Source organism: Panthera pardus, unplaced genomic scaffold (assembly GCF_024362965.1).
Source record: "Panthera pardus isolate Hobbes unplaced genomic scaffold, ASM2436296v1 HiC_scaffold_5, whole genome shotgun sequence".
NCBI classification, from domain to species: Eukaryota; Metazoa; Chordata; class Mammalia; order Carnivora; family Felidae; genus Panthera; species Panthera pardus.
The window spans coordinates 14,162,795-14,189,579 of record NW_026526980.1 but is presented as its reverse complement, the minus strand read 5'-3'; the positions used below and the strand labels follow the sequence as shown (position 1 = coordinate 14,189,579).

Here is a 26,785-nt window from a genome sequence, read left to right as displayed (position 1 = left end):
AGTTCGAGCCCCACATCTAGCTCTGTGCTGACAGCTCAGAGCCTGGAGCCTACTTCGGATTCTGTCTTCCTCTCTCTCTCTGCCCTTCCTCTGCTCATGCTCTCTCTCTCAAAAATAAAGAAACATTAAGAAAAATTAAAAACAAAAAAGTCAAGGAGTCTCATACTCAAATGCTTTCAGGAGCCAAGCAGGGGATGCACAAAAAAATGAAGCCAAAGCATATCCAGCTGATTATCGCCACTGGGAAACATACGCTCGGGAGGACCAGAACTTCCAATTTTCCAAAGAGAATCTGGAAACCCAGAAGCCAAAGTGAAATTCCCTAATTTAAAAACTACTGCGTGGGTCACACAAAATAAGACCCGTGGGGTGCCAGCTTGCAAACATGCTCATAGACCTCAGGGCCGGAAAAGTGTCTTATGCTCTTGGCAAGCTTTCTGAGCTTGGGACAGCCCTCCCAGGCATGGCAAGAAGCATGGGACTCCAGAAGGGCTGGGACACAGGTTCTCAAACTTGGCTGCATCACAGAATCACCTGTAGATCTTTGAAAAACACGGATGCCTGACTCCCACCGCCAGAGAGCCCCATCTACCTGGTCTGGGGCATGACCTGAGCGCTTTTCAAAAGCTCCTCAGGTAATTCCAACATGCAGCAGAGTCTGGTAACCACCAGGCTACAGCAGGAGTCTGCAAACGTTTTCAGTAAAGGGCCAGACAGCACTAGCTTAAGCTGTGCGGGTCACATAGTCTGTCACAGTTACCCAATCTGCCACAGTAGCGAGTGCAAAAGCAGCCATAGTTAACAGGAAGTGTTTTTTGACAATACTTTATGAACTCCCCATTTTCAATTTCATTTAATTTGCATGTTAATGGAATATTATTTTTCTCTTGATTTTTTTTCAGCCATGGGAAAAAACCATTCTTAGTTCACAGGCTGAGAATCAACAGGTGGTGGGGTGAGCTTGGCCTTGGGGCCAGAGTTGGCTGACCCCTGAGCCGGAGGAATGAATTGAGGGCATGGAAGCCGGGACTGCAGGCCTTCTCCTTCCCGGTATTTGCCCACACAATCTCCCCTACACAATCTCTGCAACCTTAGTAGCACTTGATTATGAAAAGGTTGTGTTGACAAGGCCCGGTCAAGTATTGGCTTGATCTGGCTCTGGGCCACAGACTTCAGATTGGGCCCCCAATCCTTCAACACCCTGGCAGGATTTCAGGGAGCTGCCTTCCAATGGGCGACTCTGAACCTCACCTCCCCCCGCGCTGGCGACGTCATTAAGCTTTAATATGTAGTGACCATTTAACTACACGGCAGGCGCTGTGCTTAGGGCTTTACCAGCACCATCTTGTGTCCTTCTCACATATTCACCTATGTTATTATATAACCGTTTTTTTGGATGGGGAGACTGAGGCACAGAGAAGTCAGATGATTTTCCCAAAGTCACACAGTGAGAGTAGTAGAGCACAACTGAACCCCTGTCTGACTCCAGAGCCTGTTTTCATAACCACTTTGTTTTATCACCTCTCGATGATCTACGTTAAGGACAATCAATAATCCATCGCCATCACCAGTCAGACAATCACACAATGCCAGACACAGCCTTCTCAAGGACAAGCCTCAGGCAGCAAAGCTGGTCTCTCTGTATCTCAACTGGCATCTAGACACCATTCAATCTTCTCTGCCTTGAATTGCAGCCAGACCTGGGGCACCCAAGATAGATTCTGCACTCTCTCCAGGAACAAGGAGGCTCACAGAGCTGCCTCATACAGCTGTGCAGGTATATACTGCACAACTCTAGGTGGCATCATTCACAATGCAGTCTATGTGAAGGACAGCCCTGGAGTTGTGCAGCACACAACCCACATAGCGGTTCATAGCAGCCTCGGAGGCTGGAGGTGAAGTGCTCATGATTGCTTGGCATAGGATTGACCTTGGATGCTCACTATGACTGTTATTTGGAAATAGATCATCAAAAAGGGAGAAAGGCCCAGTAGGATATGCCACGATGGATGGTGGGGGTGAGGCTGGCAGCTTTGGGGAAGCCTTGGAGTCAGAAGCAGGCTGGCTCCTCTTGCGACCTTCCCCATCCTCCTCCAGTCCTGCCTCAAGTTGCCCTGAGCTGGCCCTCCAGTGCCCGTTCTCACGCTGGGCAGCACCTGGCCCTCAACGTCCAGGGCTGCTGGGAACTCCCAACCAATCACTCAGGCCCTCCCCTTACCAGTGTTTCCCTGTGTTTGCTTTGCTTTTATGATTTGAGCCAGGACCTGTGCCAAGGGTTACCTGCACCAGCTCTCGTGACCCTCATCACAACCCTGTGAGGCAGGAACTGATCGAGATCATCCCCGTTTTACAGACAAGGACTCTGAGGTTCAGAGAGTTTAGATCTCATGCACCAAGTCACATAACTGGAAAGTGTCAGAACTAGGAATCAAATTTGGGTCTTTCAGACTCTAGAGTGCAAACTCTTTTTTTTTTTTTAATTTTTTTTTTTACATTTATTTATTTTTGAGAGACAGAGCACAAGTGGGGGAGGGGCAGAGAGAGGAGACACAGAATCCGAAGCAGGCTCCAGGCTCTGAGCTGTCAGTACAGAGCCCAACGCGGGGCTCAAACTCACAAACTGTGAGATCGTGACCGGAGCCCAAGTCTGACGCTTAACCGACTGAGCCACACACGCGCCCAAGAGTGCAAACTCTTAACAGTCTTTCTAGGGGATGGATGTGGTGCGTCTTCTGGGTCTGATGCCCTATGTGCATATTGGGCCTTGGGTCTGGGAAGCCATGTGGGTGACCATAACATTCATTGCTGCTGGTGATGATGGGGATGAAGGTGATGATGATGGGGATAGTGATAATGATGACAGGCGTGAATGTGATGATATATATACCTACTGGATAGGGTTACTGTGCAGATTCAAGGAACTAACTCAGGCCAAATGTATCTCACTGCGCCTGTCCTACGTCAGCATTCTGTAAGTGCTGGGTCAACTGGGCTTCCCGTGCCCTGGACCTCCAAAGTGGGTTCCACTGCATTCGAGTTTATTGAGTGAACACCTTCCTCCTCCAACACTAGGTGAAAGGTAAGAATCAAAGACAAGGAAGGGATAAAGGGGGTAACATTCTTTTCCCTTGGCCCCTCCTTTTTCCAACTAAGTCTCCATTTCCTGCCACCCTCTGAAATCCAGCTTGGGGTACTGGGCCTTGGGCCCAACCTCTGGAACCGAGTCATTGGGAGGCAGGCCCAGCCTCTGTGTGCTTCCTGGGTCCCTGGATGGCCGTCTGGCAGGAAGAAGCCAGGCCTCCAGAGAAATTTAGAGGCTAAGAATCTGGTGCCCAGGAAGGTGAGGGGCGGTTGCCCCAAGAGTCACAGCCACACGCAAGCTGGGCTGTGGGCTGCCCCTCTCTGTTGGGGGAGATTCGAATCAACCCACACAGTGACCCAGGGTAGTTCCTGGGAGGCAAACAGCTGAAACCTTACACTGTGGGTAAGCCAAGGGTTTCGAGAACTCTGTCACGGAGTAAAAATTTCCACTCCTCTTCCGCACCCACTTCTCAAATAACACCTGGAAGCCGAGGACAGGCAGGATAGGGAGAGCAAAGTGGGCTCTGTGGTCAGATTGCTTGCTTGGGTTTGAATCCCAGCCCCAGCATTTATTTACTAGTGCTGTGTGACCTTGGGCAAGTTACTTAACCTCTCTGAGCCTGTTTTTTTTTTTTTTCTTATCAGCAAAATCTAGATAATCACACCGAGTTTTGCTGAATTGTTGGAAAGATACAATGAGATCATGCACTGAGAGAGCTTGGTTTCTCCAGGGGTCAAATGGGGAGGATATTTGTACCCTTCTTTTATGATGCATGAGCCCAGCATGTAGGACATGCTTGAAAGACACTGCCTATTTTTATTATTATCACTGTAGGGGAGAAAGCCACATGGACCTCAGCAGCGTTTACTTGACGAACTGAATCACACGGGAAAGAGAAACCGAAGTCAGTTCATCTCTGTGAGTGAGGCAAGCAAAACAAGATGGTTCCCAGATGGAGCGGTCACACCTCGAGTGAGTGACAAGCTTTGGGGAGCCGTCTGACCGTGGAGAGGGGTCACAGGCTGGGGTTTTTAGCCAACTAGATTGTAAGATGCAATGAGAACTCCGCCCCACCCATCCAGCCAAGGGTGGGCCCCAGTGGGAATTCAGGAGTCAGAAATGAGGCTGGTGAGGGGGTCTCAGGGTAGGGGGGCCGAGGAGTCTCCTGGGGGCTGGGAGACATGGCTTGCTCACCACTGTATCTCCAGTGCCTGGCCCGTGGCTGCAGTGGCAAAGCAGAGAACAAAACAGACACGACCTAACCCTCTAGAAGTTTAAATCCCTGCAAACTCATGTTGTAGCATTTCAGGAAGCACTCCCTACATGCTAGGAAATGTTCTCGTTCCCCTTGCCCCCTGACCGCCACCCTTCTCCAGGCTCTGCCTTCTGCATGTGTGTTGCACGGAGACCCACTCACTGGGGCCATCATCCTGTGACTGGGTCACCACCCGTGTCACCTAGTGTCAGAGGGGTCAGACTGGCTCCCGTTCCTACAAGCCTGCAAGTTGTAACCACCCCGTCGTCTGTTCTCCACTTGAACATCACTCCTCCCTGGACACACAGAGTCAGGCCCAGATTCTGATGTTTCAACTTTCACTGAGTTCTACAGGTGAAGGTGTTCCTGGCCTTTCAGAGGCTCGGGGGGCCTCTCCTCCCACGGCCCCACCCACCTTCCTTCTCAAAGCCCAGCAAGAATGGTGCAGCATTTCTGGAGTCAATTGGAGCAGTGAGAAGGGTGGGGCCAGTGACTGAGGGGCCTGTGGCTCTAAGCTAAGGTGCTGTGCACTTAGCTAGCTGAGAGCCCCTGGGGCGGGGCGGGAGGTGCCGTGGTCCCCAGTCCACACGCCAGCACTGGGGCTCAGAGGCTAAGTATCAAGCCCAAGGTCACACAGAGCTGAGCTGTAATGCCAGCCAGTCTGACTCCCAAACTCAATGGTTACACAAACTGCCTCTCCAGGACTCTGGGTAAATCTTGGTGAGAATGCTTTGAGGACAGGGAATCGTCTCCCCAAGCAGCCTGTGGGAAACCAGGACTCCCCTGGACCAGCACATGGCCCCTCCTTTCACTAGGGAGCACCTCCCACGTGCCCAGCACACCTCTAAACAGTTCACAACCCCTCCTCCATCCCTAAGACCTTCAAAGGTGGCCTTCACGTCCACAGGCACAGACCCCGAAGGTTCTTCCTAGTCTCTCTCACCAACCAGACTCAACATCCAGCCCCCATCCAACTCCTCATTGCAGCACAAGCCACAGAGGACGATCAAAGGTGATCCTTCCTGGGGTGGGAGGTGGTGCCTCTCAACCAGGAAAATCAACAAAGTCCACACACAGCCATGAGTAAGAGAGCCACAGTGGAATTTCAGGAATCAGCCTGCAGAGGGCGGGGGAGCTTGTTTAGGGAGGCCACGCAGCCCCTGCTTGAGGTCTTCCCTGGAGCCCTGGAGCCAGATCGGAGCAGCTCCTGAAGGAGGGTGTTTCAGACTTCCCAGATCTTAGCCTTCCTTCCAGACCTTGGCTCAGGGACGAGCTCCACGGCATATCAGGAGGAAGCAAGGCTTGCTTCGTCCCAGAGGTCTGCAAGGAAAGGGACACCAGTGGCCCCAGACTCCCCAGCCCCCACAATCCTCAAGACATTCCCTGTCAGGGAGGCACTGTGGAGGAGGAGAAAGTTGGGACTGGATTCAAGTTCTGTTGTTATCACTGTGTGGCCTGAACTTCTGCAAATTCCTGAACCTCTCTGAGCCTCAGTCTCTTACGGCCTCGCCCCTCATTTGCTGGGCATTCCCCACCTCCCAGCAAAACCCCCAGGTTTGCTCTGGGTTCAGCTCAGCCCCATAACTGTATCTTGGCTAGGACCCCATTTCCTTAGTGTAAAAAACAAATTCCTCACTTAAAAACAAAAATGCTAAGATTTCCAGGCTTGTTTCAAGTTAATTTACTTATTTAACAAACGTTTATTTAGGACTTACTGTGTGCCAGGTGCTGTTCTAAGCACTTGACACATTTAATCTTCATAACATCACTACTGAGGTGAGAGTTATTATCATCTCCAGTTGACAGATGAGAAAACTGAAGCACAGAGAGGTTAAGTAACTTGCCTGAGGTCACACAGCAGGTAAGTACAGAGCCAGGATTCTGATCCCTGTGGGTTAGCAAGCCCAGGTTAGGAGTCACTGCATCTTTTGTATATTCCCACCAGCTAAGATTTCTTCTGACTTTATATTTTGTAATTTAAATTATGGAAACACATACTTTTTTAACTTCGCAAATACAAAGTGAAATTAAAATACAGATGATGCTTTTATAAGCTCCCTAGACACCATCCCCATCTGAACCTGCTGGTCTTCATATGTGGTCCAGTAGCTGACTGTAGCCTCCCCATTCTCCTAGTTCTGACTTTCTATGATAGTCCCAAAGATGCAGAGCAAGCGCTTATCTCATCCTTTAAAAATTTTTTTTAAATGTTTATTTATTTTTGAGAGAGAGAGAGAGAGAGCGTGAGCAGGGGAGGGGCAGAGAGAGAGGGAGACACAGAATCCGAACCAGGCTCCAGGCTCTGAGCTGTCAGCGCAGAGCACCGACGCGGGATCAGGGACCGTAAGATCATGACCTGAGGCTAAGTCAGGCGCTTAACCAACTAAGCCACCCAGGCGCCCCTCATCCTTTTATAAAGGGACTCTATGCACACAGATGGTAGAATACTACACACTGTTCTATACCCTGTAATTTTCTTTTAACAATACATCTGGGAGATGGTTCCACATCCATTCATAAAGAGCTACTGCTTTCTTTTTAGTGACTGCATCATATTCTCCTGTGTGGCCCTTCCCACAAGTAACTGTACTTGGCTCCTTTCTGACGGGTGTTTACTTTGCAATTGTTTGCTCTTACACACAACGATGACTATCTTTGTTGTGTCCAATGCAAAGATATCCACTGGGTAAATCCCTGCAGGTGAAATTGCAGAGCCATGGGTATGGGCCTCTTGAATATCGACAGTTTTCCTAACTACCCCCCACTGAGGGGTACCTGTGCTCCTGCCCGCAGGGTTTGAGAGTACTGGTTTCCCCCACCCCATGTCCAGCACTGAGTGTTACCCAGCCATCTGGCAGGTGGGAAACAGAATTGGTGTGGTTTGGCCGTGCAATTCTTTTTTGAAGAATGGTTGAGCACCTTTTTGTCTGTTTGAATTTATGCTTCTTTTTATGTACTTCTATTTAGCCAAATCACATCCTTTACTTTCTTCTCCTTTTTTTTTTTCTTTTTTGGATGGGGTGCTTTCTTCTTTTTTTTTTTTTTTCTTTTTTGGATGGGGTGCTTGGTCTTTGATTTGTGAGCGCTCTTTATCCATGTAGTTAACTCTTTGTCATAGAAGTGACAAATATTTTTACTAGTTTGACATGCCCGGGCTTATGGGTACTTTTGGTTTTGGTCATGCAGGAAATAGTAAATTTTATGAAGGCAGGCCTAGAAACTTTGATCTTTAAGGCAAGGCCATGTTTCCACCCATTAGGCTGTACTGCCTCCCACTCTTTTTCTTTTTTTTAAGTTTATTTATTTATTTTGAGAGACAGTGTGTGAGCAGGGGAGGGGTAGAGAAAGAGGAAGAGAGAATCCCAAGCAGGCTCCACGTTGTCAGCCCCCAACATGGGGCTCGATCCCACAAACCACAAGACCGTGACCTGAGCTGAGACCAAGAGTTGGATGCCCAGCCAACTGAGCCACCCAGGCACCCCAAGCTCAGGGCTTCCAAGAGGATGTGTAGAGGGTGCCTACTTCTCAACTGGAGGTTCTCTGCAGTACGCTCCTGTCCCCAGCCTGGACTTCCTTCCTCGTCACATGACCTGGAACCTCCTTAATGCTTTTTTGTGCAGAGTCTTGGGATCATTCTCCACCATTCAGGACTTGTGCCTGGACACATGTTCTCATGGGAGCTCCGGGGAAAGGGACAGCCCACAAGAGCCCCCAGGCACAGAAGGGTCTCTAATAACAGGCTTTTTATGGGGAGGGGGTGGGTCCTCAGCTGCCTGGGGCATCCCTCACTTTCAGCATCTCTGAAATTCAAATCTTGCTCCAGACCCTCAAGGTAGGCAGAGGTTGCAAGACTAGAAAAGAGAGCAAGTTCTAAAGAATAAAAAGCCCAGGAGGGGCGCCTGGGTGACTCAGTCGGTTAAGCGTCTGACTCTTGATTTCGGCTCAGGTCATATCTCACAATTCATGAGATCTAGCCCCGAGTTGGGCTCGATGTTGACAGCACAGAGCCTGCTGGGATTCTCTCTCATCCTCTCTCTCTCTGCCCCTCCCCATCTATGTGCATTCTTTCTCTCAAAAAAACAAAAAAACAAAAAAAAAAAAACAAAACCCAAAATCCGCGAACTCCACTAAGCCCTTCAGCAATGTCCAGCATGGAGGGAAACTTGCCTTTGTCTTAGGACATACCCTCCATCTTTGGCCTTTGCTGAGGAGAACATTCTCATCGTCTAGTGGGAGGTGGGTGCAGGTGGCTGGAGGGGTCTCATTTGAAGTTTTTCTTTAGGCCAGTGACCCTGAAATCTTTCAGCACATGGAACCACCTCTGCAGGGTTTATTAAAATACAGGTTGCTGGGCCCCACCCCCAGTCTCTGATTCAGTAGGTCTAGGGTGGGTCTGAGAATCTGCACTTCCAACCAGCTCCCAGCTGAGTCCAATGCCAATGCTCCTGGTCCACGGACCACACTTTGAGACCTGCTGGCCCTTCGTTCCCTGGGCTCCCCCATCTGGTATGAGTGAGGTGCAGAGAGGGCTGGAGACACACAGGCTTTGTTCCAATGGAAATCACAGCAGCAACTGCTTCATGCCCGGTCCCATGCTGAGGTGTGTGCATTTTCTTATCTTATCTTCACAACGAACATCGCAGTAGGTTTTACTAGTATTACCTCTGCTTTATGATGAGAAACAAGGTTCAGAGAGGGTGCACAGGGCTTTAGAATCAAACAGATCTGGGGTCGGACCCCAGCTCTGCCACTGACCCACTGTGCAAGCTCATGGGCAAGTGCTTACCCTCCCTGAACCTCTGACTCATCAGTAAATGGGGATCACAGATGTGATTCCCAAGGGCACTATGAGGCAGTTATAAGAGCACCTGCACGTAGTAGGTATGCAAAAAATGTTCATCCTCCTTCCTGTCATAAGCCCCATCATGATCTCAAGGTCCTTTTCTTATTACTTACTTATTTATTTATAGAGCGTGCCCTCACGTGCACACAAGTGGGAGAGGAGTAGAGGGAGAGGGAAGGAGAGAATCCCAAACAGGCTACAGGCCCAGTGAGGAGCCCAACATGGGGTTCAATTCCAGGACTGTGAGATCACAACCTGAACCGAAATTAAGAGTCAGACACTTAACCAACTGAGCCACCCAGGCGCCCCTCAAGGTCCTTTTCTGTCTCCTCTGTATGGCAGTGCTTTTCTCACTCCACTGCTCCAGAGAAACTCCTATTTATCCTTCAAAACCCACCTTAGAATCCCCTCCTCTTTGTATCTGTCCCCGAAATGTTGTCCTCTTCCAGTTTTTGGAAAGAAAAAAAATCTAGGATGGTAGCATCTGGTTTGAAAAAGGAATTCAACGCATTACTTTCCTTCCTTTCTTCCTCCTTCACTTGTGCTTCCACAGCGTTTATATCAAGCACAATTTGGAGTACAAATGATGCTCTCCCAGGGACCAGGTGGCTAATGTCACCATTATCAGCATCAGCATCATCAACACTTAGATAGTATGCACCATGCCCCAGACACTGTTTTAAGAGGCTTACATTCTTGACTCATTCAAAACCTAAAATAACCTTTTGAGGCAAGTGCTACTTATTATCACACAATTAATTTGTGGCAGAGATGGGATGTAAAAGCTGGCTGTGAGTTTATGTTACTAAGTTTTGTGTTATGTGGTCATTATGAAGGAGGCCAGGTGGGGACTGTGGCACCTTGGAAGGTGCCCATCTCATCTAAGGGGGCAGCCAAATGTTGGGCCCAGAGTTGTCTGTTTCTCTGATTTCTCAAGAGGATCCAGAGATAGAGATTTTTATGTGACATCTCCCACTTTTTAACATTTGAGAGTCATCTAAAATACAAGAAGGAGGGTGGGCCTCACAAAAGCTGCCCATGGGCCTCCTTTGCAACTTCTGTCTCTTGTATCTCCAAGGTGGGGACCTTGGCTCCTTCGTTTCTGCATCTTAGCTCAACAGGTGTGCAGTTCACCTGCTGCAGAGGCTTCTGGACTCCTCTGAGCTGAGCTTGGTGCTCAGTAGCCAGGAATCTCATCCTCCAGCCCACTCAGCACTCAGGATTCTCCAGTCTGGATTTGGGGTGTGGACAAGAAATGATGGACCCAATGGTGACTCTGGGTGTCACCTCCACCCAGGGGCCATCTCCGGGTCTCTCCCTGTCCCAGACAAGACTTCCTACTTAGGGCTGACAAGGCTCTGAGTATTTTGTTTCATCACCCCACGAATGCACTCCCTAGTTTTGGGAGGTTGCCATTAACCTCACCCCCATGGTACAGATGAGAAAGCTATGGCTCACACAGGGGAAGGGACTTGTCCCAGCCAGGAAGCGGTGGACCTAGGATGGTAATGCAAGCACCACCGCATTCCAGCTTCTCCCCAGATGGCTGTTCACAGGCATTCCACCAAACTATGGATGGTCTTGGCACACATTCCAACACAAGCGCACTCTCATCGCACAGACCAGACCCGGAAGGAAAGTTTGTGTGACACAAACAGGACCTTGGATACTCCCATCTGCTAGCCATCTTTCCTAACTACCTGTCTCCTACTGGAAGTTGGGGGCGGCATTGGGGGCATCTGGAGAGAATCCCTGGATGCCGACCCTTTTGGGAACTCTGCCCACTGGTGCCTGGACAGGCAGAGCTTGTGGCCTGGCTCGATCCCAGGCTTTTGGGCTCAGCGGAGATCGCAGCGAGAGAGGGTGTCGTGTTCGTGTTTGCCTAAAGACAGGACAGAAGTGTGCATATGTGCACCTGTGCATGTGCGTGTGTGTGGGGTGCACACACGTGTGAACCTGCGCACGTGTACATGCGGCGACCCGCACGGTAGCATGTATGCAAATCGTACACGTTCTGTGCGCATGTGCATGGGCAGACGTCTTGTGCGCATGTACACGTGTGGACGCCTTGTGCGCATGTGTAAATACAAGCACGTGAGAAACGGAGAGGCGAGCACGTTGTACCACAAATTCAGATCCTGTGACGTTAGTGTGCGACAAAGAACGAAAATCTTTCTTAACCCAGAGATGTCGATTTACGGAAAAAGCTGAAGTAGAAAACAGCCCCGGGAATTTTTATGACCAGGTGAGATTTATATGCGCAACATGGATAACTCTCAAAGAAATGATAACTGGCGGGCTGGGGATGGTGGAGAGGGGGGCCAAGTTGCAGAATATGGACGGATTATACCATTTCTGTTAAACATCTGCCCACAACGTCACTATGCGTTTTAAGTGTAGATCTGGAAGGAACACCCTATGTTGTGCAAGTGGTATCTTTCAGGGAGCAGGGAGGGCAGGGATTGGAAGGTTATAGACTAAGAGGAATGGATGAAGGATCCCTGTGTTCCTTCTGGCATCACACAGTTCAGTTCAGGTAGGTCGGGTCACTGGCAGATGCTGGGTGGGGGTCACTGGCAGATGCCGGGTGGGGGGCACAGAGATGCTGAGACCTCAGGGGGGCATTTCCACACGTCCCCCATGGACTGTGGGAGGGCTCTGCTGCTAGGGAGGAAGGAGCCTTGGCTGTCCTGATCCAGGTCCCTGGTGGGCATGGGGTGAGGGACCTGTCGTACCTCTCTTGGGAAGAAACTCTGCTTCCTGCCTAAACTTGTCCGTGCCTCAGTTTCTCCGTCCACGCTGCGGTGGGAAGGGCCTGCTCCGTGCTGCCACACACCCTCAGTTCCCTGGTCCCTGCTTCCCCGGGGCACACGGAAGCCAAGCCTTCACGAAGCCAAGACAAGCTCCCAGGACAGACCCCCTCTGGGGAGAGGCAGCTAGGAGCTGGGAACAGGCCTCCTCCCCAGCAGGAGGCCACGCAGACAACACGGGGTCCCCCCGGGCCCCCCAGGGGCGGCTGACAGGGGAGGCCAGGACGCACGCTCTGGGGTCAGACTTCTGGGCTCTGTGACTGTCACCGGGACGCAGGCAAGCTTCACCACCCTCTGCCCTCAGTTTCCCCGTCTGTGAAATGGTAACACCACGGAGCCCCACCGCCCCAGGATGCTGCGTGGCTGAAGTCGTGCTGTTCCGCTTCGCGACGCCCAGTGCGGAGCCGGCGCTCTCGGGTTTCGCGGGTGTCACCCTCTGGGGCGACAGCTCACCCCGCCCCTCCGCGCCCAGGACGCCACGGCCCTCTCCGCCGCCCCGACGCTCTTGGGGCTCGCTGGGTTCCCCCTCTTCCCACTCTGGGAGCTTTTGTCACCCCGCAGACCTCCCCCTGCGCCCCGACGCTGGGTCCCAGCGGCGCCGCCGCTAGCGCCCAGACGCCCCCGCGAGGGAAACTGAGGCGGGACCCACGGAGCGCGCGGGGGGAAGGCGCCGCGGCAGGGCGGACCCTGCGTTCTCCCGGGGTCGCTGTCATACCTGCTCCTCGCAGCGGCTCCGGGCGGCGACAGAGGCGGCGGCCGGGCGTCTGCGGCGCTGGGGCTGGGAGCGCGCGCGGCGACGGGGATGGGGAGGGAGCAGGCCGAGGGGGCGGGAAGCCCGGTAGCGCTCACGGGCGGAGCTTGGCGGCGCAGACCGCGGGCCGACGCGCGCACGCTCCCGGCCCCGGCCGCTCTCCTCCCGGCCGACCAGCTTCGGCCCCGCACACCCACTCGTGCCCACGGGCCACCCCCACGTACCCCGAGCACCCCGCACCCCTGCCGCCCACTCGCACGCACTCCGCATACTACCCCCCCCCACACACACACCCCGCACGTCCGGACCCCCACCACACCCACACACGCCCCAATAGGTGCACATAGACCCCTTTACTCGCGTGTTTCTCAGACGAGTCACTGTCCCCGCCAGTCCCCCCTGCACATCATAGGCCACGTACTCCCTAACCACTCCGTCCTACCTCGCGGTGTACCAAACACAACACACGTGTGCACCCCTGTTACTTCCACACCACGCCCCACCCCTGGCAGATTACCCTCTGGGCAAGGTGGGGATTTTAGGCAATTTTGCAAGGAACAGGCTCCTTCTTGAAGCTAATGCCCCCCACCCCCAATGTCCATGAACCTCAGCTGACCTATGAGATGGAATTAGCTCACCTCTGATTTCCCAGTGACCTCCTTCTCTCTGCGTCAGCCACCCCCTCCAAGGTCACTCCTAGATCCCAGTCTTTCCCTGAAGGCCCACCTCTGCATTAGAAATTCAAACACCCTACCTACTGGTTTGGGCCTCTGGGCTTCCTCCCAGTGACCACCCCCCCCCCCCCCACCCGCCCCGTGCACTTCAGCTTTTGCTCACTGCCAGGCTCTCCCCTTTCCTGCAGTCTTCACTTCTTTCCCTCTCTTCTCTTCATCAGGTCATGTTTCCAAAGATGATCACTTTAGCCACTTTCTTGCCAATATGCTTAACACGTTGTTTCTCATTGCACATGCATAGTGAACCCCAAAAGTCAGCCTTCTCCATCCACCATTGAGAGACCGGATTCCTTTTCTCTTGTCCTGTAACAAATGACTACAAATGAATTTGCTTAATACACACAAAATGATTGTCTTACAGTTCTGGAGGTCAGAGATCCAACACCCCTAAAATCAAGAAGAGGGAGGACTGTATTTCTTCTAGAGGCTCTAGGGGAGAACTATTTCCTTGCCTTTTCTAGCTTGTAAATACTGCCTGCTTTCCTTGGCTTGTGGCCCCTTCCTTTACCTTAAGAGCCAGCAATAGGGGGCCAAGTTTTTCTCCCATACCATCTGTCCAGTTCTCTCCCTTTGGCATCCTTCTTCCACTCATCGAGACCCTCCTGATTGCATTGGGCCTCCCCAGATGATCCTGGATAATCTCTCCGTTTCTAGGCCAGTTGATAGCCAAACTTAATTCTATCTGCAATCTTAATTCCCCTGTGCCATGTAATTTAACAGATTTGCAGGTTCTGGGAATGAGGACATAGGCATCTTTGGAAGTCCTTTGTTGTGTCTACTGGAGAGGCTGAGCCTTCTAGAGGATGAGCCCTGCTGGAGAAAATTAGTCAACCAAGTTTTGTTTTTTTTTTTTTTTTTTAAGAGAGCAAGAGCGGGCGTGTGTGCACACACGCACGTGCATGCCATGGAAGAGGGCAGAGGGAGAGGGAGAGGGAGAATCTTAAGCAGGCTCCACACCCACTATGGAGCCAATTGTGGGGCTCTATCTCACAATGTTGAGATCATGACCCAAACTGAAATCAAGAGTTAGACCCTTAACTGACTGAGCCACCCAGGTGCCCCAAGATTTTTGACAAGATAAATCTGTGAACTTCTAAAGTAGAAATTTTAGTTTATTCTTATCGCTTTTGTAGTAAAGAAGTAATACAATAAAATATGGCATGTTTATTCAATGGAATACTCTACAACACTTAACAGGAACATATTTTATGTATATGAATGTTTATAGACTTCAAAATCGTGACTGAGGGGCACCTGGGTGGCTCAAGTCAATTGAGCGTATGACTTCAGCTCAGGTCATGATCTCACAGTCCGTGAGTTCGAGCCCCGCGTTGGGCTCTGTGCTGACAGCTCAGAGACTGGAGCCTGCTTCCGATTCGGTGTCTCCCTCTCTCTCTGCCCCTCCCCTGCTCGTGCTCTGTCTCTCTCTGTCTCAAAAATAAATAAAAACATTTACAGATTTTTTTCAAAATCGTGAGTGAAAAACAAAAAAATTGGGGGCACCTGGGTGGCTCAGTCAATTAAGTGTCTGACTTCGTCTCAGGTCATGATCTCACAATTTGTGAGTTCGGGCTTGCTTCGGGCTCTGTGCTGACAGCCCAGAGCCTGGAGCTTGCTTCGGATTCTGTATCTCCCTCTCTCTCTGCTCCTCCCCTGCTCACACTCTGTCTCTCTCTCAAAAATAAATAAAAGAATTTTAAAAATTTTTTTAAAAAGCAAGAAAGTTGGAATAAGGGAGCAAAAGCAAATACTTTTATAGTGGTAAAATTCTGTGACAGATGCTGTTCCAGGCACTTATATTAAAACTCACAACAACCTCATGGAATAGGTACCAATGTTATCCCTATTTTACAGATGAAGAAACTGGCACAGAGAGGTAATTGCTCAAGGTCACAGAAGCATCAGAGTAGGAACTTGAACCCAGATAGTCTTAACCCATGGCCTGGCCACTTAACTGCAGCAAACTAATTTCTACAGTATGAATTATTTCAAGTAAATTTTTAAAATATCATAAGGAATTTATAACTATATACTGGAAGGAAACCACCAGAATTCATGATATTTGGAGTTCAGCAACAGGATGGGGACCAAAGGAATTCTAACTTTAGCTGGAAAGTCTAATTAACTAATTAATTAATTTTTAAAAAATACTGAAAGCAAACAGTACAAAATGTTAACTTTTAGTTATGGGTGGTGAGACCCTGGGTGATTGTTTCATTATTTTTTGTACTTTTCTGTATTAAAAAAAAAAATGATCTCTTTAAAAAAATATTGGGGTCTCTGAACCTGGTGCTGTCTCCACATTTTTTTTTTTAAGATTTTAGTTCTAATCTCTATACCCAACTTGGGGCTCGAACTCACAACCCTGAGATCAAGAGTCACATACTCCACCTTCTGAGCCAGCCAGGCATCCCTCCACATTTTTTACATATTTTCTTATTGTGTTGATTGTTTCCACTTCGTTTCATGCATATTTTTCTGTAAATTATCCTAATATAGGAATTCTCAAAGTTTTCAGTCTCAGGAGTCCTTTGCACTTTTAAATATTATTGAAGACCCCAGAGAGTTTTTGCTCACGAAGGTTACATCCAAATACTTAACCACATTAAAAATTAAAACAGATACTTAAAAAATATTTTTGATTCATTAAAATATAAAAATAATAAACCCACTACATGTTAACATAAATAAAATGCCTTTATGAAAAATATTTTCCAAAAAAAAAATATTAGTGGGAAGAATGGCATTGGTTAGCAGTTTTGCAAATCTCTTTAATATCTGGCTAAATAAAGGACAGCGTGATTCTGACATCTGCTTCTGTACTCTGACTATTGTGTCAATGTTTTTTTGTTGAAATAAATGAAGGAAATACAGTTTCATATAATGTTACCCACATTGCTTTTGTCAACAATTGCCTATGTCCGTGCAAATGTCAACATGGAGAAAAAGGCAAATAACACCTTAGTATTATTATGAAAATAATTTTTTAAACATTTTTTAAATTTTTATTTTTGAGAGAGAGACAGAGCATGAGTGGGGAGGGGCAGAGAGGGAGGGAGGCACCAAATCCAAAGCAGGCTCCAGGCTCTGAGCTGTCAGCACAGAGCCCGCTTCCGGGCTTGAACCCACGAACTGCAAGATCATGACCCGAGCTGAAGTTGGACACTTAACTGACTGAGCCACCCAGGTGCCCCTATTATGAAAATAATTTTGACCCCCTGTTCCTCTTGACAGGGTTTTGGGAGCCCCACCCCAACTCTGTAAGTCTGTGAACCACACTTTGAAAATGACTGCCCTACTTTATTCAGCTGTAACCATACCAAATTAATATTTGACTATCATTAACCTGCAAAATGGCAATTTCATATGGTTCAACCTGATACGTATTATTTCAGAGGATTTTCCTTTTGGTTCACATGCTGTATTTTCCTGGCCAGGCTCTGGTGTTAGATATTATTGGGGTGTGTCTCCTCCAGGACTGTATTGCCGTGAGCAGCTTTGTACAGATGGCATGTGGTGTTTTTTTTTTTTAATTTTTTAAAATGATTGTTTTTTTTGAGAGACAGAGCACAAGTAGGAGATGGGCAGAGAGAGAGGGAGACACAGAATCCAAAGCAGGCTCCAGGCTCTGAGCTGTCAGCACAGAGCACAAAGCAGGGCTGGAACTCGTGAATCATGAGATCACCACCTGAGCCGATGTTGGACATTCAACCCACTGAGCCACCCAGACGCCTTTCTTCCCCCCTTCCTTCCTTCCTTCCTTCCTTCCTTCCTTCCTTCCTTCCTTCCTTCCTTCCTTTCTTTCTTTCTCCTTCATTCCTTCCTCCCTTCCTTCCTTCCTTCTTTCCCTTCTTCCCTTTCTTTCTTTCTTTCTAATGTTTATTTATTTTTGAGAGAGAGAGAGAGAGAATGTGTGTTAGTGGGGGTGGGGCAAAGAGAGGGGGTGGCAGAGGATCCAAAGGAGGCTCTGCGCTGACAGCAGAGAGCCCAATAGGGGACTTGAACTCATGAACAGCAAGATTATGACCTGAGGCAAAATCAGACGCTTAACCAACTGAGCCACCGAGGTGCCCCTACATGTCTTTGAGTCATGATTTCCAGTGTGGGGGCAGCTGGCATTGGGGGGTGTCTAGGAACTATGGACGGGTTGCTGTTAGGCTAACAAATGTTAAGGTATGCATTTCAAGCAACTGTGAACAAAGAGTTTTGTTCTCTCAGAGTTGGCTTGGGTTTCTGAAGAGTGAACTTGCTTCTTTTTCAACTGAGACCTGGTCTGAGGGATAGCAGAGGACTTTTGCCAGGTGTTTAGAACTATGCATCATTTGGCCAAATTTAAAACCAAAACCAAACTTTTTCTAGTGGAAGAACTGTGGGCTGAATTATGGCACAGTTGGGTGATTTCATGTCTGGATGGATTCATGACTGGTTTGGGAGGCCTCTAAATACCAACCGCCCGCTGAAAAAAATGATATTGAATATTTATATATACTAGTGTGGAAGAATGGTTTTCCTCTTTCCTTTAATCAGGTTAATGCACTTCAAGGAGATGATAAGATAGTAAAAGGGATCCAAGATCAGTCAAGCCTTCCCTGGTGATCAATGGAGTGTTAGATGCTGTGCTTTATAACCACTATTGAAACAATACTTTGCATTAAAAAATAAGGTAATTTTTTTTTTTCTTCTCAGGAGGAGTGAGGCACTGAGCATCCATTCATTTATTCTACTTCAGGTAAGTGTATCTGATTTAGCTCACTTCCTCATCCCTAGTCCATTTCATTTATTACCACTCCATTAAGGATTGGTATAGTCCCAGTTTAGTAATCAGCACATTACATTTCTCTTGGGATGTTGACTGGTTCAAGGGAGGGAATGTGACCCAAGTCAGGTTAACCATAGTCAATGAAACTCTATACAAAGACTTTTTCCTTTGGAGTGCCACAGGCTTCAAGTTGTTCAGATGTGGGGCTGCAGCTGTGAAGAGGCTATATAAGAATGGAGCCCATCTGGAAAGATGACAGACAGAAACTAGGTCATAGTTTCATCATGTGACCCATGTCAAGCATCACCTCAGGCTACCCTTGGACATTGCAGGTGCCTGAAGCTATAAATCGCCCCCCCCCCCCCCCGCCTTTTTTCCTTCTCAAGCCATCTTGCATTGGGGTTTCTGTTGCTTGCAACCACAAGACTACTAACTGATTCTGGTGAAAATGTTATCCAAATTATAAAAGAAGTTTGGAGGGACAGGTAACATATCTTTTTACAGGATCTTGACGGTCTGGAATGTCTGGCCCTAACTAAGAAGATAAACTAAGACAAACACAGATGTGAAGTCCTGCAGTTAGGCTCAAACAGATCAGGGCTGTGTTTAAGTACAGAATGGGCAGCCACGGCTTGGGACCTGTGTGACGCCCTGAGATAGAGCTTCTTAGAGATGCAGTGCCACCTGCAGGTCTGGAGGCCCTGGGCACTGGAGCTCTGGTTTGGTTGGCAGAATCTTTATCCGAGTCTGTTGATCAAAGGTGGGTCCCTGGATCTCCAGTCTCATTCCCATAGGCCATAGCACGCTTCGGTGCTCCTCTGCCTCTGACCACAACAAACAGCTGACACCAAGCTGCCCTTTTTGTTACTCTTTCTCTCCCCAGAATTCCCCGGGCCCATGTCCCCACCCCACCCCAATTGTTGCACTACCCCGATTATTGAACTGTGGCGCTATTTGCCAGGCACACGTGTGCTAAGTCTCCTTCTTCCTCCAAAACCAGCCTATGAGGTAGGTTCTATTTTTGTTCTCATTTTATGGATAAAGAAACAGACTTGCAGATGTTGAGGAATTTGTCCAAACTGCAGAAAAAAACAGGTCTCTCTGAAACCAAAGTCCATGTTTTCATACATTTTGCTAAACCGTGGAGTTGTAAACTGGTAGTCCTATAGAGGGGTGTGTGGGGAATGGGGGAGATCCAGTTTTCAAACATATTTCGTCACACCACATTGCATTAAAACAATTTTGAGCTAACGTTTAAAAGTCAGGGAATAGCACATAAAAATCAACTTCCTGATTCTCTGGAAAATGAGCAGTCAGGAGGTCTGGTGACACAGGCCTTCCATTCCTGCTTGGCCCAGGACAGTTGGAGCTTCAGGGCAGCTGAATGGACCCCGGTTCCCCATGACCCCCACTCCCGTGGTGCCCACAGTTGGTGCAGCCGGCCTGCCTACTTGTCTCCGTCCTGTGGGCATTTGAGCGCGGCTTCCCGGCTGGGCCTCTCCCCTCCAACCGGCCTCAAAAGCTTCTGGCCACTGCCAAGCCTGGCAGTTTTCACTTTCTTCCCAGAAATCTAACCACAGAGCCCAGATCCCACGGGGCACAGCCAGGCTGGCGCTCAGGGCTCACCTGGTCACTTGTAGCACATACCTTTCCATTTTTCTCTGTGTACTGGCCCAGAGAAAAAATTTAATCAGCTCCCAAGAGGCCTTGACCTAAAGGAAGAAGATCTGGGAATAGATTCACAACTTTGCTATTGAGGTTTTCAGTTGCATCCGGGAATCCTGAGAAAGGTCAGGTTGTGGCTTGGAGACTTGAAAACACTCGAACACTCTTACATTCTAGGGAGGGAAGACAGACAATAAGCAAATCAGAGAATGTATTTTCTAGATGGTAATAACGCTGTGGAGAAAAAACATTCAGGCCAGAGGAGATTGGACAGAGGTTGGATTTTAGGGAGGATTGTCAGTGTATAGGAGGTGAGGAAGCTAACCCTGCAGATACCTGGAAGAACGTACCAGGCAGAAGGAACAGCAAGTGCAAAGCCCCTGAGGCAGAGAGCTTGCCTGGTGTATTTGAGGAACAGTAAGGAGGCCAGTGTGTCTGGAGCAGAAGTGAACTAGGAGAAGAGGGGGCTTTAGGAAGCTGGGGAGGAGGGGATAAAACATGTAGGAGGGCCAGTGTAGGGACTGTAATGTTGAGTCATTGAGATGGAGGGCCTTTGGAGGGCTTGGGATGATGCAACTTGACTGAAAAATTTTTAACATTTTTTTTATTGTGATAAGATATACATAACATAAAATATGCCATTTTAAGCATTTTTTTAACGTTTATTTGTTTTTGAGACAGGGAGAGACAGAGCATGAACAGGGGAGGGTCAGAGAGAGGGAGACACAGAATCTGAAACAGGCTCCAGGCTCTGAGCCGTCAGCACAGAGCCCGACGCGGGGCTCGAACTCACGGACCGCGAGATCATGACCTGAGCCGCAGTCGGACGCTGAACCGACTGAGCCACCCAGGTGCTGCAGAACTTTCTTCCTTTTTAAGACTGAATGATATTCTATTGCATGTATATATTTTCCATTTACCTGTTGATAGACGTTTTGGGGGCTATTGTGAATAGTGCTATAATGAGCTTGGGTATACAGATATCTGCTTCAGTTCCTGCCTTCAGTTATTTTGGGTACATCTGGCTAGAAGTTGAAAAGACTCTTTCTGTAAGAATTCTTGAGAATGGACCACAGGAAGCCTAGAGATGAAGCAAGAACAGGGTGGGTGACATGGAGGTAGTGAGAAGTAGTGAGGTTCTGGGTTTATTTTTCAGGGGTAGCTGACATAATTTGCTGGGGGATTGGAGGTGGGACGTGGGAAAATTTAGCACCAAATCTTCCCAAACAATTGGGTATTTAATGAGTCGTGGTCACTTTTTTTTGTTTTGTTTTCAGTTATATGCCCTTTTATTTTTTTTTATATTTTATTTTTTAATGATTATTGTTTTTATATTGAAGTACAGTTGACACACAATGTTACCTTAGTTCCAGGTGTACAATGTAGCAGTTTGACCACCCTGTACTTATGCTGTGCTCACCACAGTGTAACTCCGGTTTGTCATCATACAATGCTATTCCAGTGTCATTGATTATATTTTCTTTGCTGTGCCTTTTATACCCAGTGATACTTTTGAAGATTTTGAAGCAAGTTGCAGAACAATGCCTACAATAGGACAATTTATAGAAACCATATAAAACAATAGAGTTCATTTTAATGAGTACATACATGTTTATGTAAATGCAGGGACAAAGTTGTACAAGGGTACACACCAGATTATTAATTGTGGTTACCTCTAGAATGAAAGGGCATTGGGGCACCTGGGTGGCTCAGTTGGTTAAGTGGCCGACTTTGGCTCAGGTCATGATCTCACAGTCCGTGAGTTCAAGCCCCCGCGTCGGGCTCTGTGCTGACGGCTCAGAGCCTGGAGCCTGCTCAGATTCTGTGTCTCCCTCTCTCTCTGACCCTCCCTCGTTCATGCTCTGTCTCTCTCTGTCTCAAAAATAAATAAACATTAAAAAATAAAAATAAAAAAAATAGGGCTAGACAGTTTAAAAAAAAAAGAAAGAAAGGGCATTAGCAGAGGTAGGATAGTCAAGGGTAATTTTACCTTTAGCTGTATTACTTTTTCTTTTTAATATATGAAATTTATTGTCAAATTGGTTTCCATACAACACCCAGTGTTCATCCCAAAAGATGCCCTCTTCAATGCCCATCACCTACCCTCCCCTCCCTCCCACCCCCCCATCAACCCTCAGTTTGTTCTCAGTTTTTAAGAGTCTCTTACTGTATTACTTTAAAAAAAAAAAGTATTTCGTATATCACTCATGTAATTAAAAACTTGAAAAACCCTAAAAAAACAAATAAAATAAAAACTTGAAAAACCCTAATAAACAGTGTTTACACTTAAAAAAAAAAAAAAAATAGGAGGAGCCCGGTTTGCTTTAGGACCAAGTCCTCTCAGACAACTGAGTGTTTTAATGAGTCGGATTCACTTTTGAAGCTATTTAATTGCTACTGAAGTGGCCTGAAATCACTGGTTCAGCTGGGAAAGAAAACAGGAGATGTTCGTTTGGCTCAGTCTACTGAGAGACAAAACCTTGCTAGCTAGTGTGGGGCCACAGCCAGCGACAGGTGGGGGCAGCCTTAAAGAAATGAGCAATTATGTGGCCTTCAAAACTAGAGTTTAATAGGGGTGCCTGGGTCACTCTGTGGGTTCAGCAGTTGACTCTTGATTTCTGCTCAGGTCAGGAGCCAGGAGTCGGGCTCTGCACTGGCAGTGCGGAGCCTGCTTGGGATTCTCTCCCTCCCTCCCTCCCTCTCTCAAATTAAATAAACTTTAGAAAATTAGTTTAACCACGTATGTTACAATAATCGTTTCAACAACCATAAAATAACAACAGGAACTGTTTACCCTTACGTAGTCCTGTTACTGGACTCAGGTTTGGGGGCCCCCACAATGATATGTAGTGAGGCTGTACCCCCAAACCAAAGGCACAGGCAAGGCTTTACTGGAGCTACAGCTGGAGCTCGAAGAACACACAGCACCAACACCACTCTTAGCCTGGCGTTCCGGAGCAGGGCAGAGGCCCTGCTCCTGTACACGGTTTTGCTCAGGATTCCACTCCCAGCCAATATGCTAACGAGGTCTCTTATTGTCTCATTGTTAAGTTTAAGTCATTATTTAATAGTGAGGTAGCAAATAATGAGACTGGGAATGCTTACAGCATGCTCCCCTGCTCTATAGTTTCCACGTAGCAGCCAGAATAATCCTTTTATGCTTTAATAATCCAGGTCATCGTGGGTACCCCGGCTGGCTCAGTTGGTAGAACTCTGTTGTGTAACTCTTGATCTCAGGGTTGTGAGTTCAAGCCCCACATTGGGCGTGGAGCCTACTTAAAAAAAAAAAAAAAAGATTTAAATAATCCAGGTCTTAGTAAGCAAACAGAAAAATGCTGGGTGTGGCAGGATGACAGTAGGGTGGCCCCCAAAGGTTGCCTCTTAGTGGTAACGCCCTGTGTACTCCCCTCCCCAACTGTGTGAGTGAGCTCAAAAGCAAATCTCTCCCCAGTCAAGCCTTTCCATGAGACCACAGCCCCAACCAATACCTTGATGACAGCCTGGTGAGAGACTGCAGGAGAGGACCCAGCTAACCAGACTGGGATTCTTCACCCACAGAGACTGTAACATAATAAATGGGTATTGTTTTAAGCCACTACATGGGTAATTTCTTATGTGGCAATGGAGAAGGAACGGACTAGGGTATTAATTCATTATTTTGAAATTTTATAAAGGGAAAGAGCCAAGCGTATGTTATGCTTGTCCTATGCAGGGTAGCCAAATAGGTGGTGTGGGGAACTTTGCATATCTTATATACATGAAAGAAAGAAGAAAATAAAACAAAATGCCAACACTTTGAAGCTTCTAAAGAATTAACAGATCTAAGCAAAAATCATTTGTGGCTGTTTAGATGATGACATGAGAGGCGATCAAACATTATGCATCTTTTTAAAAATTTTTAATTTATTTTTGAGAGAGAGAGAGAGAGAGAGAGGGACAAGTGAGGGAGGGCAGAGAGAGAGAGAGAGAGAGGGAGGGAGGCAGAGGATCTGAAGTGGGCTTTGCACTGATAGTACAGAGCCCAATGTGGGGCTCGAACTCATAAACTGCAAGATCATAACCTGAGCCGAAGTCAGGTGCTTAGCTGACTGAGCCACCCAGGCGCCCCTCAACATTATGCATCTTCTAACGAAAGTACCCAACGTTATCTATGAAGTAGTCTTGACCCTCCCTCCCAAAAGTAAACTTGAATCCGATCAGGTCTCTAGATATAACTACCAATTTATACGAATACGAAATCCGGAGGAACATGTTAAATACCATGGGGGTCTAAGCAGCAAAATTCAGATGGTAGGAAACTCTATGGGACAAATGAGCCAGGTTTTTCAATTGAAAAATAAAAAAAGAAAAATAGATATGAAGGAGAATCCTGGACCCTCAAAAACTTAAAAGTAGAACTACCAGATGATCCAAAAATTTCACGACTGGGTATGAATCCAAAGGAAACAGAATCACTATATCGAAGGGATATCTGCACCTCCATGTGCATTGCAGCATTATTTACAATAACCAGGACATGGAAACAACCTAAGTGTCCATTGACAGATGAATGGATAAACAAGTTACAGTGTATATATGCAAGGGAATACTGTTCAACCATAAAAAGAAGGAAATCCTGCCATTTGCAACAACATGGATGGGCCTTGAGAGCGTCAGGCTAAGTAAATAAGTCGGACAGGGAAAGACAAAACCTCTGTGATTTCACTTATATGTGGAACCTAAAAACAAACAAAAAAACAAACTCCTAGATAAAGAGATCCAATTTGTGGTTACCAGAGGCAGGGGGTGGAGGGTAGGGGAAATAGGAGAAGGTGGTCAAGAGGTACAAACTTCCAGTTGTACGATAAACACATGCTGGGGGTGTAATGGACAACGTGATGAATATAGTTACCACTGCCATAGGTATATCTGAAAGTTGCTAAAGAGTAAATTAAAAAAACTCTTGTCATAAGAAAAAAAGTCTTCCTTCCTCTCTTCCTTCTTCCTTCCTTCCTTCCTTCCTTCCTTCCTTCCTTCCTTCCTTTCTTTTTTTGTATCTACATGAACTAATGGATGTTAACTAAATTTACTGTAGTAATTATTTCACAATTTATGTAAATCAAGTCATTATGCTGTACACCTTAAACTTACACAGTGCTGTCAGTTATATCTCAATAAAACCGAAAGAAAAAAAGGAGAATCCTAGGGACTGAAATATATTTAAGAGCTATTTTAACAATTGTGATTCATTATTCTTATTCGGATGCTGATTCATATCAACTCTGAAAATTATTGATAAGACAGTTGGGACAACTGAACACTAAATAGTTTACAATATTCAGGAGTTATTGTTAATTTTTTAGGTGTGATGACAGTCTGTTGTGAGTTTTCTTAAAGGAGCCTTATATTTTAAAGATGTATATAAATATATTTATAGGTGAAATGATAAGATGTCTGGGAAATTTACCTCAAAATAATCTGTTTGGGTGGTGAGGAAGGTATGGATGAAATAAGATGCAGCATAAATCAGTGATGAGACTGGGTGATGGGTATATGAGTGTTCATATCTCTCTCCTTTTGTGTGTTTAGAAATACAACAACAACAACAACAATAATAAAACTAAGTCAAATCATGTCCCTCCTTCAATGTTTCTCATCTCAGAGTAAAAGCTGGAATGGCCTGGAAGTTTCCCCATTATCTGTGACCCTTCTTCCCCTTCACCACTTCTCTGAGCTCATCTCCCACCATTCTCCCTCTTGTCATTCCACATGACCCTCATTGGCCTCCTTGTTGCTTCCTGAATAACTTGAAGCATGCTCCTACCTCAGGACCTTTGCACTTACCATTCCCTCTGTTTTAAACCTTTGCTCCTCTACCAAGTATCCCAGTGTTTGTTTTTCTCACATTTTTTAGAGCTCTGCTCAAATGTCAATCCCTCAGGAAAGTCTTCCTAGATTATCCCCCATAAAATAGCAGTATCTACCCAACATAGATATTCTTCTTGTCCTTTTTTTCTTGCCCTTGTTTTTCTGCATAGCACTTGTCACCACTTGACCTACATTATACTGTACCTGCTTGATTGTCTTTCTTCTCCACCTGGATGCAATTCCAGGAGGGCAGGAAAGGACTTTAAATTTTTTTCAATCACTACAGCCCCAGTGCCTAAATCAGTGCCTGGTACATAGTAGGCACTCAATAAATATTTGTGAGATAAATGAATGCTTGTTGAGCCTGCTCTTGTCTTTTGTTCTCTACTGTGATTAATTTATTTTCTTTTTTTTTTTAAAGTAGGCTCCATGCCTAACGTGGGACTTGAACTCACAACCCTGAGATCAAGTGTCATGCTCTACTGACTGAGCCAGCCAAGTGCCCCTATTATGGATAATTTCAAGCATGCAGAAAAGTAGAGAGAATCATATAATGAGTATCCATATATATATTACTTAGATAAAACAACTGTGAACGTTTTGCCATATTGGGTTTGGCCAAAGTATTTTAAAATATGTATAATCAACGTGACATTTCATCCCTAAATCTTTTCATACGCACCCTTTAACAAAAATCAGACACTTCTTTACTTAGCCATGTTAGCCATTGTAACACCTAACAAAACCTCAAATCATCAAATTCCACCATATCTACACTTACCCCAAATGTCTTTTACACTTTATTCAAACCAGGACCCAATCAAGGTCCACAAACTGTGTTCGGTCATATCTTTTACGTCTCTTTAAGTCTAGAATTGCTTCTCCTCCCTCTCCTCCCTTTTTTCCAGGTCATTGACTCACTGAAGAAATGAAGTCTATTGTCTTACTGGTAGAATGCCCTTCCTTCTTGGCTTGGTCTGACTGCTTTCTCGTGATGTATTTAACTTGACCCTCTAGCTCCTGTATTTCCGGTACACTA

The 26,785-nt window shown here is 47.0% G+C and overlaps 1 protein-coding gene and 1 long non-coding RNA gene across 2 annotated transcripts in view; one reads left to right on the top strand and one right to left on the bottom strand.

The window, feature by feature from the left end:
• Positions 1 to 12,836, bottom strand: part of SCNN1B (sodium channel epithelial 1 subunit beta) — a 61,165-nt gene extending 48,329 nt beyond the window's left edge. Inside the window, exon 1 of the mRNA XM_019430397.2 lies at positions 12,706 to 12,836. The gene's annotated coding sequence lies outside the window, so the exon portion shown is untranslated. The remainder of the gene's footprint in view (positions 1 to 12,705) is intronic.
• LOC109255568 (uncharacterized) overlaps positions 11,254 to 26,785 on the top strand; it is a 117,998-nt gene continuing 102,466 nt past the window's right edge. The window contains exons 1-2 of the long non-coding RNA XR_002075298.2: positions 11,254 to 11,425; positions 18,162 to 18,204. This is a non-coding gene — a long non-coding RNA (uncharacterized LOC109255568). The remainder of the gene's footprint in view (positions 11,426 to 18,161; positions 18,205 to 26,785) is intronic.